Source organism: Xyrauchen texanus, chromosome 10 (genome assembly GCF_025860055.1).
Source record: "Xyrauchen texanus isolate HMW12.3.18 chromosome 10, RBS_HiC_50CHRs, whole genome shotgun sequence".
NCBI classification, from domain to species: domain Eukaryota; kingdom Metazoa; phylum Chordata; class Actinopteri; order Cypriniformes; family Catostomidae; genus Xyrauchen; species Xyrauchen texanus.
Genome location: NC_068285.1, coordinates 13,434,347 through 13,449,039, shown reverse-complemented (window position 1 = coordinate 13,449,039; position 14,693 = coordinate 13,434,347). Strand labels below are relative to the sequence as shown.

At 38.8% G+C, this 14,693-nt stretch overlaps 1 protein-coding gene across 1 annotated transcript in view; it reads left to right on the top strand.

Moving 5' to 3' along the window:
* Positions 1 to 14,693, top strand: part of LOC127650912 (glutamate receptor ionotropic, kainate 5) — a 144,212-nt gene that overhangs the window by 57,875 nt on the left and 71,644 nt on the right. The window lies entirely within an intron of this gene.

Here is a 14,693-nt window from a genome sequence, read left to right as displayed (position 1 = left end):
TTCCAAGCTGTTTAAAGGCACAGTTAACTTAGTGTATGTAAACTTCTGACCTACTGGAATTGTGATATAGTCAAATAAAAGTGAAACCTGTCTTTAAACGATTGTTGGAAAAATTACTCATGTCATGCACAAAGTAGATGTCCTAAACGACTTAGTTTGCAAATATAAAATCTGTGGAGTGGTTAAAAAAGTTTGTGTATGTAAACTTCTGACTTCAACTGTATATATATTATATATGCATGTTGTTTACATATTGTGGCTATACTTTTGAAACAGTGAGTATTTAAAGTTTACTGATAGGCCCCATTCACTTCTATTGTAAGTGCCCTACAGTAACCCATATTTTCTATTTTATTAAATTTTTTAGAAATTATTTTTTGTGGTAATGAACATTGCCACAAATGCTTTTGTTTAAGTTTGACTTGTATTGAACCTGGAATATTCCTTTAAACATGTTGTAAGTCACAATGCCAGAAAAAACAATATGATAAAAGACACCAATGTTCAATAAATGTATTATTAGAAGTAGTCAAAATAATTACTAGCCTAAGTCTTTCACCAAGTAATGTAGTTAATTAGCATACATGTACATTTGTTGTTGCTTTCTTTCTGTTTGCAGTTGCCTACTACAACATAACGATCAAAGATCATTTTTTTAAATTGGTCTTGAATGCTTGTACTGTTCAATATGCAGTTATAGGTGTGTGAATAGCAGATATACTGTATAAGATTTGGAGTCAAGGCCAATTGCGCAAATGTGTGAGTTGAAAACCCTCTTAAATTAGAATCATTTTTGTGAATTCTAACCTCCAAAGTACATTTTCACTTTCATCAAGGTTCAACTATATAATGAAGGCTTATTTTTACCAAAAAGGTTTAAATATGTTTTTAGAACAAAGGTGTTTTTCATGATAGTTAGTTCAGGGCATGTTTTCATTTTTAGGGGCAGGTTGTCACGTGCGTTTTGGTTGTCACATTTGATTAATTACAATATTTGTAGGCCAAAACAATTATATATTTTGTGTGTTACCTTTTCCATATTTGTTGGGTAATCAATCATTTTGTGCTTCATATTTGTTTTACTTCTTGAATCATAATGAAAGCCCTTTGATAGGCTGTTTATGCAGTTGTAAATTTAAAAGGAGGAGCATAAACTTTGGTTTGGTGGTTCTGATGGTGGGGACATGTTCCCCATCACCCCACAGTGTCAACAATAAACTAACACCACTGGTTTAGTGATGAGTTTCAATGTGACAACTCCCTATTATAGTGTGACAATATGCCCCACTATTGCGGCATGTTGTCAAAAATTATGTCTCCCCAATATAATGTATTTTTGCAGTGGGTTCAAACATGTCTCTTCCAATCAGATTTTAAAGCCCAAACTATCCCTTTTATAATATGCAATTAACTATAAGGGCTTCATCACAGTAAAGTGAAGGCATTGTCAATTATGCAGTTTCGCCTCTGAAGTAGACACTAAGAAATCTGTGAAGAGCAAAAAGATTTAGATAAGTATGGGATGATGGTGAGCTGAGCTTAACTCCAGACATACAAACTCGACAGTGACACTGGCTACGCTTACATGCACCCTCATAATGCGATTACAATGCGATTAAGGCAGTATTGCGATTAAACTGTTGCTCATGTAAACAGAATATTGTGATTATGCTAATAATCTGAGATTTATACAGGCATGTAAATGCTTTAATCGCATACATTCATCCACCCATCCATCTATCCTTTCACCCAATCATCCATCCATCCATTCATCCATCCAACCATCTGTCCATCCATCCAACCATCTTTCCATCCATCCATCCATCCATCCATCCATCCATCCATCCATCCATCCATCCATCCATCCATCCAACCATCCATCCATCCAACCAACCATCCGTCCATCTATCCGATCCATCCATCCATCCAACCGTCCATCCACCCATCCAACCGTCCGTCCGTCCATCCATCCGTCCATCCATCCATCCAACCATTCATCCACCCATCCAACCGTCCGTCCATCCATCCATTCATCCAACCATCCGTCCATCCATCCATCCATCCATCCATCCATCCATCCATCCATCCATCCATCCAACCATCCGTCCATCCATCCATTCATCCAACCATCCATCCATCCATCCATACATCCATCCATCCATCCATCCATCCAACCATCCTGTACCAGTGCTGCAGATGGATGATTTTACGCGCAATGACAAGTTCAAAAACATAACGAATAATAAGAAGCTGCACTTACTTCTTGCCTTCATGCAAAACGGCAGTTTCTTGCACTGTTTTCCAGCAGTGGTGCTCCCCAACTGCATAATCTACAACTGCAAAATAATGGTAATTATGTCTTTCAAATGAGTATGTCCTCGCAGGCGGAACACAACATCATCCAGTGCGTGTAATCTGATTCATAAACAAATGACTCCTATGAATCGATTCTTTTTAGTGAGTCAAAACAGACAGCACATCCAATGTAGTCGAAAATGATTCTTATAAACCAAAATGACTCAAAAAGACTCACAAACTGACTGACTAATTTTCCTTATGCCAAGCTGTATTTAAAGATACATATGTGCAACAAGATGTTTTTATAAATAAAACATTAAAACCACATTTCTCAGTGAGTATTGGCAAGTTGCATGCAAATGGGATTGAAGAGGTTTGCCCATATCATGTAGACATCTTAATCTAATTATTCTTATACTCTGATTATTGCAATAATCAGAGTATTGGTATACATGTAAACATAGCCACTGCCAGAAGATAAGTAGAAGAAAATAGCTGTTCAGGACAGAGCTAGATAAGGTGCAGATCATTTTCCAAACAGCTGCACTGATTGCCTGGCAGTTTAATGCATATTTGTGCAGCGCTCAGAAGATTATAAAGAAGATGTAGATTTACCGTCGCACAAAACACTCCAATTTTGAATGCACAATTTATTTTGAATACCTACCACTGATATACTTGTTTGCTTCAGGTTTTAAAAAGATGCGAAAGAAGACTCAATCCAAACAGCAGAGCAACTGAATTTAAATGACTAAACAAACAGAGGGCTTGCATTTAGAAATGGGTGAGATTTCGGGTATTGGTCACATCATGCAGATTGATCAGATTGTTAACTGATTGGGAATGCACACTGCATTTACACTTGACCAAATAAATGTTTCTCAGAAGAATGGATGTAAATCCAATCTGCTATTCTCATGCTGAAATTGCCATTATTTTATGCCATTTAACTTTTGATAGAGTTTTCTCTTCCATGAATTCTGCTCACGTATGGATTGAGGGGTTCCCAAACTTCCATATGCTGACATAAGTCCATTTTGGGAGGTGTAAAGTTTACACCTGGATGCATTTACACTTGACCAGGTCATGTCTTGTATGCATTTTATATGTGGTTTGAGTGATCGGATTGGTCTTGAAGGACATTTACGCTTGGTATTTTCATGATCAGATCACTATCCGATCAATAGAAAAACATAAAGTGACCGAGTGTAAATACACTTCTGATGTGAGACAGTTAAATGCCACACAGATGCAGGCAGCCTTGGAGAGCAGCAGTTATCAGCGGGCAACATCTGACCTCCACGCCACCTGCTCCCAAGAAGCTCTGGGGAAACTACATGGACTGTGTCTTGCTGACCTGTGTGACCTCCTCGTGTTACTGCCTCCCCTCACAGGACCCTGTTCACACCTTTAGCACCACACAAAGAGACAGAGAGAGATATAAACATTAAAGAGAGAGAAAGAAAAAACCTTGGTGAGAGACTGTGGAGAGGCTGATTTTAATCAGTCTAGCTGCAGTTTTGGACCAAAAGAGTCTGTAGAGATATATTTATAAGATGCTTTTTAAAAGGCACTTATTAGCATGAAAATAGAAACAAACACAGAAAAGAGGGTATGAGATAACTAGTAAGTAGTGAGGATGAAATCAGGGCTGCAACAGTTTATGATACATGAATTGCCATGATTTTTCCATGATCTATCCCTTTGAAAACTATTACTGATTAAGTATCTAAAAAAGCAATTTTATTGAGAATTAGTGGGGCAGTTTCCATTTGTAGGTTAAGTACCAATTTTTGAATGATCGATTTAAAAGATTATACTTATTGGAGATATTTGTACACTAATAAGACCCTCAATTGCACCTTTATACAAGCACTTACAAAGAACAATATCTAACTGATATATAATGGAGAATCTACAGCAGGGGTCCCCAAACTTTTTACTGCCAGGGACAGGTCAATCTGTTATGTTGTCAAGTGTGGCCACAGTGAGCCTACAGTAAATCCATTCACTGAACACAATGTAAATATTAGTATCTTTTCAGTATGAACACTTTTCTAAGCAACTTGCTTTAGAATAGGCCTAATTTGTCATTGCAAACATTTCATTTCTATCGGGAAGACACGCAGGCTTGAGTGAAGTTTAAGATGCCATTTATTTGATAAATGTAAAACAGAAAGTAATGTCTCTCTCTTTGGCGTAGGCCCCGTCCGGTGGTCCGAGGGAGTTGTACCCGGAACTGTCATGTCCTGCCGGAGATAGGAGGCAGGGGCGAGTAGCCTACTTTCATGCGGGACAGGGCTCAACTGGTGGTGGTGGGGTGGTGGAGGTTGCCGTGTTAGCACACTGAAACAGCAATGTGATTGTGAGCAGACTTATAAAGCATTGGCTTACATGCGATTGGCTAGGAATTACCCAACTAATGATGTGATGATGTACAGCTGTTAGTCTTCCCACTAGAACTACGCTTTGCTTACATTTCTGTTTACTGGCGTGTGCTTGCCAAGACATGGTTCATTAATTAACCAGACATCTCATCTCGTTCAGACTTAAATGACCAACTCAAACTTCAGGGAAGGGGCGTATTCGTTCAGCGGGTGAAACCAATGATATGCTTCTTCACAGCCTGTACTTGAATATTATTGGTTCACACTATTGCCACAAAAGCTATTCCATTGCAGGCCGGTCAAAACGTTTGACAGGCATTGTTCTGCAGGCCGGTTAAACCTTTCAGGTGGCCGTAGTTTAGTGACCCCTGATCTACAATAACATAAACCTGACTTTTGAAACAGTGATTACTTTAATGATTAAGGACTGGCCACAATCACTTCCATTTAAAGTGCATCACTGTAACCTTTTTTTAAGAAAAGTAAAAAGGAAAGTTGAAATACATGTTTGTGGTCAACAACATCATGCCACAAATGCTGTAAATTGCGCTTCACTTGTACTGAACCCAGAATATTCCTTTAAACCGCTGCATAGCCATCCATGTTTGGGAGTAAAAAATATCCTCGAAAGCAATGCCATCTGTTCTTTGGGTTTCACAGCAAGGAGTCTATGCTCAGCAGGTGCCCTACTGCCCTTTAGAGTCTTCACTAAAAGGTCCAGTGAGGATTATCTAACCATGTGAGTAAGCATGAATATGAGAATGAATAGAAATCTCTCTTACTGTCTCTCTCTGTTACACAGTATGTCAGGAAACCACATCAATGTAACACTAGCTTAAAAACGTCATTCACCAATCTATGGAGTCTGTTCTTTCAAGCATGCACATCAAACACAGGCAGAGTGTGTCCATTTCTATAGGCAATTACAAAGAAAAGTACCAGCTCTAAAACCAGACTGAAGCTACTGTAATAGCAGTGCTTAAATTATGAATGATCTGTAAAATCCACGCAAAAGATAAAGGTAGATTTTTAAAAGCTTGCTATGAAACCGTCTATAAAACATTTATTTATTTCCCTCGCTAGTAATCTGGCTTAATGTTGGCACCTCGGCTTTATGTTTCATAATCTGGCATTACGTTTGAAATCCGGCTTTGTTACCTGGAACCCACTGATACACATGTAATCCACCATCATGCAGTTTATCTTCTGCTTGTCTCGTAATCTTGAATCCTACACCTGTAGTCTGGGCATTGAGGCTGCTAAGAGCCAGTGCATAGCATTATCATAGCAATATCAGCACCATCTACAGGAAGTTATGTTGATTGATATAGAGGGGATGGTTACAACAAAATATTTTCAGCCTAAAACCAATTGATTTCTCACCCATTCTAACAATGGTATTAGAATTAGGTCAAAGCTGTCCAGGCCTGATTAACAATCAATTCTAAATTAGATACAAATTTATTGTCACACATTATCTATAAAACAGACATTGCATACAATCTAATAAGGCTAATGTTGCAAATGTTTTGTTGATGAAAGTAGTGGTAGTCCAATATGGGTTTCATGGCCAAAACTGAGCAGAGTGGTCAATTTCATGCCAGTAAATAGGTGTGGCATGGGGGGCGTGGTCATGTGGGGCGGCTGTGGTAGAGCGGGTCGGCTGCTAATCACAGGGTCGGCGGTTGGATTCCTGGTCCACATGACTCTACATGCCGAAGTGTCCTTGGGCAAGGCACTGAACCCCAAGTTGCTCCCAATGGCAGGCTAGCACCTTGCATGGCAGCTCTGCCGTCGTTGGTGTATGAGTGTGTGTGTGAATGGGTGATTGGGACACAGTGTAAAGCTTAAAAAAAGCACTATATAAGTGCAGACCTTTTACCATTTACCATGTGTCGGTCTGTGGGAGAGGGAGAGTGGTAAGGCTCGTCACCTGGGTTTTGAGTACTCTAACACCTGCCTGCAGACCGACACATGACCACGCCCCCCCCCATGCCACAATAGGTAATCAAATTTAATGACAGCAAATTAAATGTACACAAAATTGCTGATGTGCAAATTTCCCTTTTGTTGTTTTAAACAATGCATACTCAAAAGTAGATTTCAAGGTTTTGTAACTGGCACAAGGGGGAACTATCACATTTGTTATTCGAGCAGATATGCCGATATACCCAAAATGATGAAATATCGGCCGATAAATCAGCCTGATCAATATATCGACCTATTACTAGATCTATTACATATCCTCTCTCCATATCTTTTATATCTTGGTCTGTTGCCCACTTGTCACTTTGGCAAGTGTGGTGTGAAGTGTCTCTTTAATTACATTTTACCTGTCTCCTCTCCCGATTTATGTAGTGTATCATTATGATAATGGCCTTATATCTATTTCGGTATACTACAGGTTCAACAACATTAATCGCAAGCAGTGTAGATTAGATTGCAGTTGCCACAGTAAATTAGCTTTTCAAAATAATAGAAAAAATGACAGAGAAAGAGGGAGAAAGCATCTTTATCCATTTTGTAATTCTATGAATGACTCATGTGCCAAGGTTTGACTTAAAAGATACTCATTTGTCATAATTGCAGCAACTGATTAAACGCACAGCTGGCATTTTGCAGCAATATTTGACTATTTTGCTAAATTGAATCTTCACAAGAGGCAGAGAGGGGGCATTATTGCTGGGTAGGAGGCTGAATGCTTCTGTCTTTCCTCTTCTGCTGAATTTGCCTCAACAGCTTTCTCCTATCTTTCCTCAAATGAGGGAGGCCGCTCATTAAAAAAAACTTGAATTGGGGGCTCCCACTTATTATTTTTAATGATCAGTTCACTTTAGGGATTATTAATTGTTTGGGAGGAGAATCTAGCTGGAAGATCTCTTTCTAGAAAATGGAAGAAAAATAACAACATAAACCTGCTTTAAAGCTATCCATAAAATCCATAAATGAATTTGGGGCTATCGGAGGTGAGTGCTATGTTGTCTAATCATGCCATAATTGATGATAGTGGGGCTGAAATATCCGTTATTTTCCTGAGGGAAACTTAATTAAAAGGAAAGTATGTCCTTGGCACCCCAGTGGTTGTCGTTCCTCGAGCCACTAATTGCCTCTGAATGTAAATATTTAATGTTGAGCAACTCATAAAATGATATGACATCAACAATGTCGAACACGACATCACGGCTTGAAGTGCTACATTCATACATCCCTAAATAATGTTGTTTCAAACTGTTCCTCATGCCCTTCCACTCACCCTAGTCTTTCTCTTTTTCTCTCTTTTATTTTTTAACATATTCTTTTGTGATGGTATGATGTTGAGGTTCACAATGGGAAAGAATGCAATGAAAATTGCAAATGAAAAGAAAATGACTGTAAATTGGTGCAAATATTTGGCTTAAGGTTGTGAATTTTGTGGTTTAAGGATTACTTTGGCATTTTTTTACTTTATGTTCGAAGATATTTGGTATTTAAGGAGATGTTTTGGACAGGTGAGAGAACAGCAGTACCTGTTTAGACCACAAGTTTTAGTCCAAGTATACAATGAAGGAAGGATGTCAGCTGAGAAAGTGTTAAATACTCGTTTCACATCACCTGTTTTCGAAGCATGTGCTAAATTCGAGGCCATTTGTGGTCCAATTATTGGGTCTGTTCCAAAACGTAGTGAGCTGTCTCCTACCTACATAGGCAGCTGTCTTCTATGACAGTATCCTTCCAGAAATGATGCCTCAAAAGAGACAGATTTCGAACACTACATAGGCGGTTACGCCACGCATCATTCAAACAGCGCTCCTCACGCACAGCCTATGGGACACTGAAATCGCAACTGATTTCAATACAGGTGACACAAGAGAAATAACATGATCCTGTAATAAGCCTAAATATGCATGGCGCACACACACATTTGGGGTAAAATAATTGGTTTTGTGTCATTTGTGTCAATAGTTATTTATCGATACATTTCAGTATGGAATGAATTACAAGTATATTTATAAACCAAATTGATCTCGCTCCGTCCGCCATTATTATTTTTCTGCTCACAGTGCATTCTGTGATCGCCTACAGATGGAAGGATACATACAATACTACCTAATAATTTACCCAAAATGAGATGCCTTAAAAGACAGCATAATTAAGATACCTACCTTTTGGAACAGCTTTCGCATCGGGAGCACACCTATGATGTCTTAAAATGCTGCCTCCGGAGGATGCTCAGTAGGTTTTGGAACAGACCCATTGTGTACATGCTGGATAAAGCCGAGTTACAATCGCATTATCTTGTTCCGTTAGTCCGACTTCGCATAAATCGGACTGGTGCGATTTCAGGCGAACTAAAGTGCTGTACATGACATTATAGAAGTCTATGTAAATACACTGAGTGTGTTTCTTATACAGATTTTCTTAATGTAGGATGTCATTGTGGTGATGGTGGCGTGGCACAGTGATGTCTGTGGAGAGCGAGGCCGAGAGAATGAGTGCGGTAAGGGTCGGTACCTGTGGGAAATCACCTCTAACAGTTTTATGTTTGCAGTGAGAGCAGAGAGTGATTTAAAGGGCGGGGGGGTGTCGAGCCTGCATGTGTTTGTGTGTGTGTGTGTGTGTGTGTGTGTCTGTCAATGCAGCTAACATTTGAGTTTGAAGCTTTTGCATGAGAGAAAATAAAAATACCTTTTAAGTTTGATTCGCCGTCTCCCGCTTCCTCCTTGAGAGAGTTAAGAACTTTTGCCAGTCATTTATTTACTTGCTTTCCATTAGGTGGGTTTCTATCCAACTATTTTGAAATTGCGCATGTGAAATCCTGAATGGAAAGGAATTTCTAAATTCGTTTAAAATTTCATGCGCTAGGAAGAGGTGGATTTTCTAGAGTTTCACATTAGTTAAAATGTGCATTAATGGGATAGAAATTATTTATTTGCAAAACGATGACGTGTTTTGGCCATTCGTGCGTGTGTTATGAGTGTGTGATAGCTTGATGTGACTAATCCACCGAATGGTCTGACCTTGGCACACAATTCTTTGAACATAGCGCTTGTCATTTGGAAGAGTTTAACCCACAGCTGGTCCTCACATAAGTGGGTCCTCACAATCCGCCAGAACGGTTTTGAGGCCGGTGCTCCCAGGTATGCGGAGGCTGGCGGCTTGTGGGCATTGCAGCTATTTCAGCTCACGTTATATCAGATATTACACTTATTCTGCGGTGTCTTGTGTATGAATATAATAAAATTAGATACTTGCGCCAATCTTGTAAATAATACTGTCCCCAAAGCATTGAGAGGTCATTCAGCTGCTCCATCATGACGAGGCCGCTCCCTCATGAGAATGTGCATTACATAGTGGATGGAAACGTGCAACAATTCGTATTTTCTAAAGGCAAATTTATAGAAATGCACTTAAAAATGGCGAAACATTTTGGATGGAAACCCAGTAAATATTACATTGAAAATTCTTCTATTTTCTTTATTCACATCTCCACTTCCTCTTTTTTTCTTTGGGTGCAATGCATGTATTATTCAAAAATGTTGTTGAAAATCACAAATGGAGCTGCAGGTTCGAATCTAACCTGCTTCATGTTTTGATCTTATCCCATCCCATTTCAGTTTTTTTCTTGATTTTACACTAAATTCAAATGCAAGTGCTTATCTGTGAAATCATATAATCTGAATAAAAGTTTCAAACAGCCAGTTATTCTTAGACTCTTTGCAACAGAGGAATGTTTGCTTTATTTTTAGCTCCTATCATATAGACAAAGCATCTGGATGTGTGAGAGAGCATGGCATTTGTAGCTTTGAGCTGATGATTTGTGAGGGTGACGAGAAAAGGTTTGGAAAGAAACAGCGGTAGAGAGTGGGGAAGAACTTGACTGTTAAGTCACTGTAGAAGCCTGTCGTATTGCATTGGGTCAAATAATGGCTTCTTTTACATCCGAGAAGATAGTTAGCGAGGCTTGAGGCACTGGCTAAAGAAGACACATATCCTGTCTGCATAGACTGCAAGCCTCTGCTGATGGATGAGAAGAATCTAAACTCTGATCACCTCAGTGGGTGCTGTTAAATTATGTCTAATGTTCTCATTTTTTTTTAAATACCTGCTTTCCATCTCCTTTCAATCCATTTGTTGGGGTTACTCTTAAAGGTACTCTTTAATGTGACTTATAACACTAATCCCAATGTTTTACCTTTTTCTTAGTTTCTCGAGGCCTCTTTTTGATTCTCTATTTATTCTGTTTTAATTAACATTTTCGCATTAAGACTCCTACCCTGTCAATAGTAGGAATGTGCTCAATTGAGTACTCAATCAGCTTTTAATATTTGACTAGTAAAAACACTACTCCAATATTGCAATTTGATTTTCATTTGTGCCTTTGCCTGCCATGGGTTACAACGAAACTGCTTTTCTCACCGAAATCTTGCCGTTAGAACTCAATATATTGGCTGGTGCATTGATTCAGGACGTTGTTAAAGGAGTAGCTCACCCAAAAAGAAAATTCTGGCATTATTTATAGTAATTGTACCACGTGAGAAGTCTTGGAATGCACATTTCTTTTTGTGAGTGCAAATGTTTTTTGTAATTTAATTTTATCTACATGTGTTGTTGTTTATGCATCGTGCTAATTTTTTTCATAAGAAAACAGGTTAAAAGGTTGAAGGTTAAACTTAAATTCTAAATGTCATTGATTACTTGTTTTTTATTGTGTTGGAGAACTTGACTACAAAAATACTCTAAATGCCTATCTCTATTCAAAGGATATTTTCAGTTCAGCGATGGACAACTAAGTACACAACAGTGCGAAAAATGTAATAGATTGTAAAAGCAATCATTGATCCACACTCTAGTAAACAACAATTCAACATATTAAATTATTTTCGTTCACACTAGATTAAATATGATACCTATTAGGCAGTGCAGTGGTGGCTCAGTGGTTGAGGCTCAGGGTTACTGACCAGAAGGTCAGGGGTTCAAGCCCCAGCACCACCAAGATGCCACTGTTGGGCCCTTGAGCAAGGCCCTTTACCCTATCTGCTCCAGGGGCGCCGTATCATGGCTGACCCTGCACTCTGACCCCAGCTTAGCTGGGATATGTGAAAACTAATAAATTTCATTGTATATATGCAAAAAACTGTGTGTATGATGTGTGACCACAATAAAGGATTCTATTCTATTCTAGAGCTGGATAATATAAAATATATAGAATTTTGTTGTATATTAACAATATCAAAAATATGTGAGTAAATATCATGATTTAAAATGCTTTTTATTTGGTTATTAAGTTTAATAAAAGATTCCAATAAGGCAGGCAGTGATAATTGACTGACTGACATACTCACTCACACATCCATCCACCAACCCACCTATCCATCCATCCATCCATCCATCTAACCATCCATCCATCCATCCTTTCACCCAAACATCCATCCAACCATCCTTTCACCCAGTCATCCATCCTTTCACTCAATCATCCATCCATCCAGCCATCTAACCATCCATCCAACCATCCATCTAACCATCCATCCACCCATCCATCCTTTCACCCAATCATCCATCCAAACATCCTTTCACCCAGTCATCCATCCTTTCACCCAATCATCCATCCAACCATCCATCCAATCATCCATCCATCCATCCATCCATCTAACCACCCATCCATCATCGTTTCACTCAGTCATCCATCCTTTCACCCAATCATCCATCCAACCAATCATCCATCCAATCATCCATCCATCCAACCATCCAATCATCCATCCAACCAACCAACCATCCATTCATCCATCCATCCATCCATCCATCCATCCATCCATCCATCCATCCATCCATTCATCCATCCATCCACCAAAAGGCTGAAAAATATTCAGATATATTTCTTATATCGCCCCTTTTGTAAAACACACCCTCTGTCCAGTTTTCTCATCTGGACACTCTTCCTTTCTCTCTTTTTTCTGTCTCTCACACACACACCCAAACATCTCAAGCTGTGCTTCCCAGTTACCAGTTGCCATTGTTTTAATGTTTATTTTGCAGCTTTATAATGGACTGTAACACACACATACACACTCCTCAGCCATCACAAAAAGAGAGCAAAATAAATCATCTGTCTGGGGCTAAATGAGAGGATTATCCCTTCATTATGGTACCTTAGGCAGCACGGATGCCATGTCACCGCTGCCTCTGAGGCAAACAAACCTTTTTATTTGCCTCAACCTTGCAGGATGTTCCATGCTAATGTCCCAAACACACACAGATGCATTACAGTCAGGTTGACAAGAGACAGGCATATTAGGAGTACATTTTCAACATTTTTCTTTTAAAACAGCCTGTGGAGAAGGATCTTAGCCAGTTGGCTTTGAGTTGATATCCCAAAGTAAATCTAAATGAAACCGTAGGACAGTGTTTGAGGTGTAATGTGAGAATGTTGGATTTGACAGCATGAGATTAATGTTTGACTGAAATATTTCTGCTTATATCTGGTCTACACCACTGTTTTAGAGGAGCTAGTGAAAAAACACATTTCTTTGACACCCGCTAATATGTATAGTGTTATTGATGTAATGACTGCCCAATATAATTGATCATATAATGAAAATGGTGTTAGAGACTTTTGGTAAATAAAACTCCAAAAGTATGGTCTCAAGTGATAGTTTTCTCTTCGATCAAAACCTCTGTAAGGTAAGAGACTCAACAATGTCCTTAATTTTCAATATAGCATCTAGAGTGCGCACTGAGAGGACACTCTTTTAGGAGAAGCATAGCAGGTTTATGGAATATTTTTTTATCACTGGTATGATGCTCAGCACTTGTCATACACCCATCTAAGAATGGGATTTGTTTCAAGTACATATTCTGCCTTTTTTCATGTCAAAAAGGAGCATGGCAAGGGCTCATGGAGCTCAACTGTCAAATGCCATTCATCTTCAAAGTGAAACTGATTTTGGTATTTGATATTGTTAAAGACAGACCTACTATGAGCTTCTGTTAATATTTTAAACATTGTGTTTAATTGCGATTGCAATAATACACAACTACCACACCACAATCCTGTAGCAAGATCCAACCAATCAGAAAAGTCACTGTTACCATGGAAATGGGAATGGGATTGTGGTGAGTTTTCACATGTTAGTAGAGGCTAGCTAGGTAATGTTAGTTAGCTACCTATCTAGCTCTAATTAATATGGTATGTTGCAGTATTACAGCATAAAAGAAAGAAATTGTGTTTTCTAATTCATTTTAATATGCAATATTTTGATTGCATCATTTACGATTTGTGAAGCACTTCATTTTGTAATCTTTTTCTTTTTTTTTTCCAGATTTTTAAACATATTTCTCACTTCGAATCAAATGTCGTAATGTGGCTTTTCATCTTGGAACTGGCTGATTTGCTTGCAGCCTTAAAACTCTATATTGACAATTATTTTGACATCCCTAAGGATACAATTAATGGGAAATCAAGTTCTGGAACAGTGTGGCTAGTCACATTTTAAAGTTGGTAATTTAACAGGATGTGAATTGTCATGCATCATTCTTAGAATGTGTTAAATGCATGTTATATAGTGTTATAGGAGAGACAGAGCAAGGCTCAGTGGCTCCATTGATTATGCGAGCCTGTGGGCAATTACTTTGACATTTAAGTTCACTGCTGGTATACGGGAAAGCTAACAGTTAACTGAAACAGCCAAGCTTAAATTTCTGCACGTTCAGCATGCTGTTCCCTCATGTGGTGTTTACTTTGTATGCTTATACTTACATTTTCACTATCTCCCTTGGTTCACTTTCATCTTCCCCTCCTTGCTATTTCTGCTGTCTCTCCCTAGCTATCTCATGCCGACTGCCTTTCTTCCATCCTCTCTTCCCTTTTGGGTTCGCTCACTTCATTTAGGTTCCATTCAGAGTTCAATTTGAATGCATTCAAAGGGCCTTATTGGCAGAAAAGGTAAACATTTACTTCGCCGAGCCACAGAAGGCCAATACAAATCAAGCTGTTGACAAACTCGAACACAGGCAACCCAGGATTGACAGCAG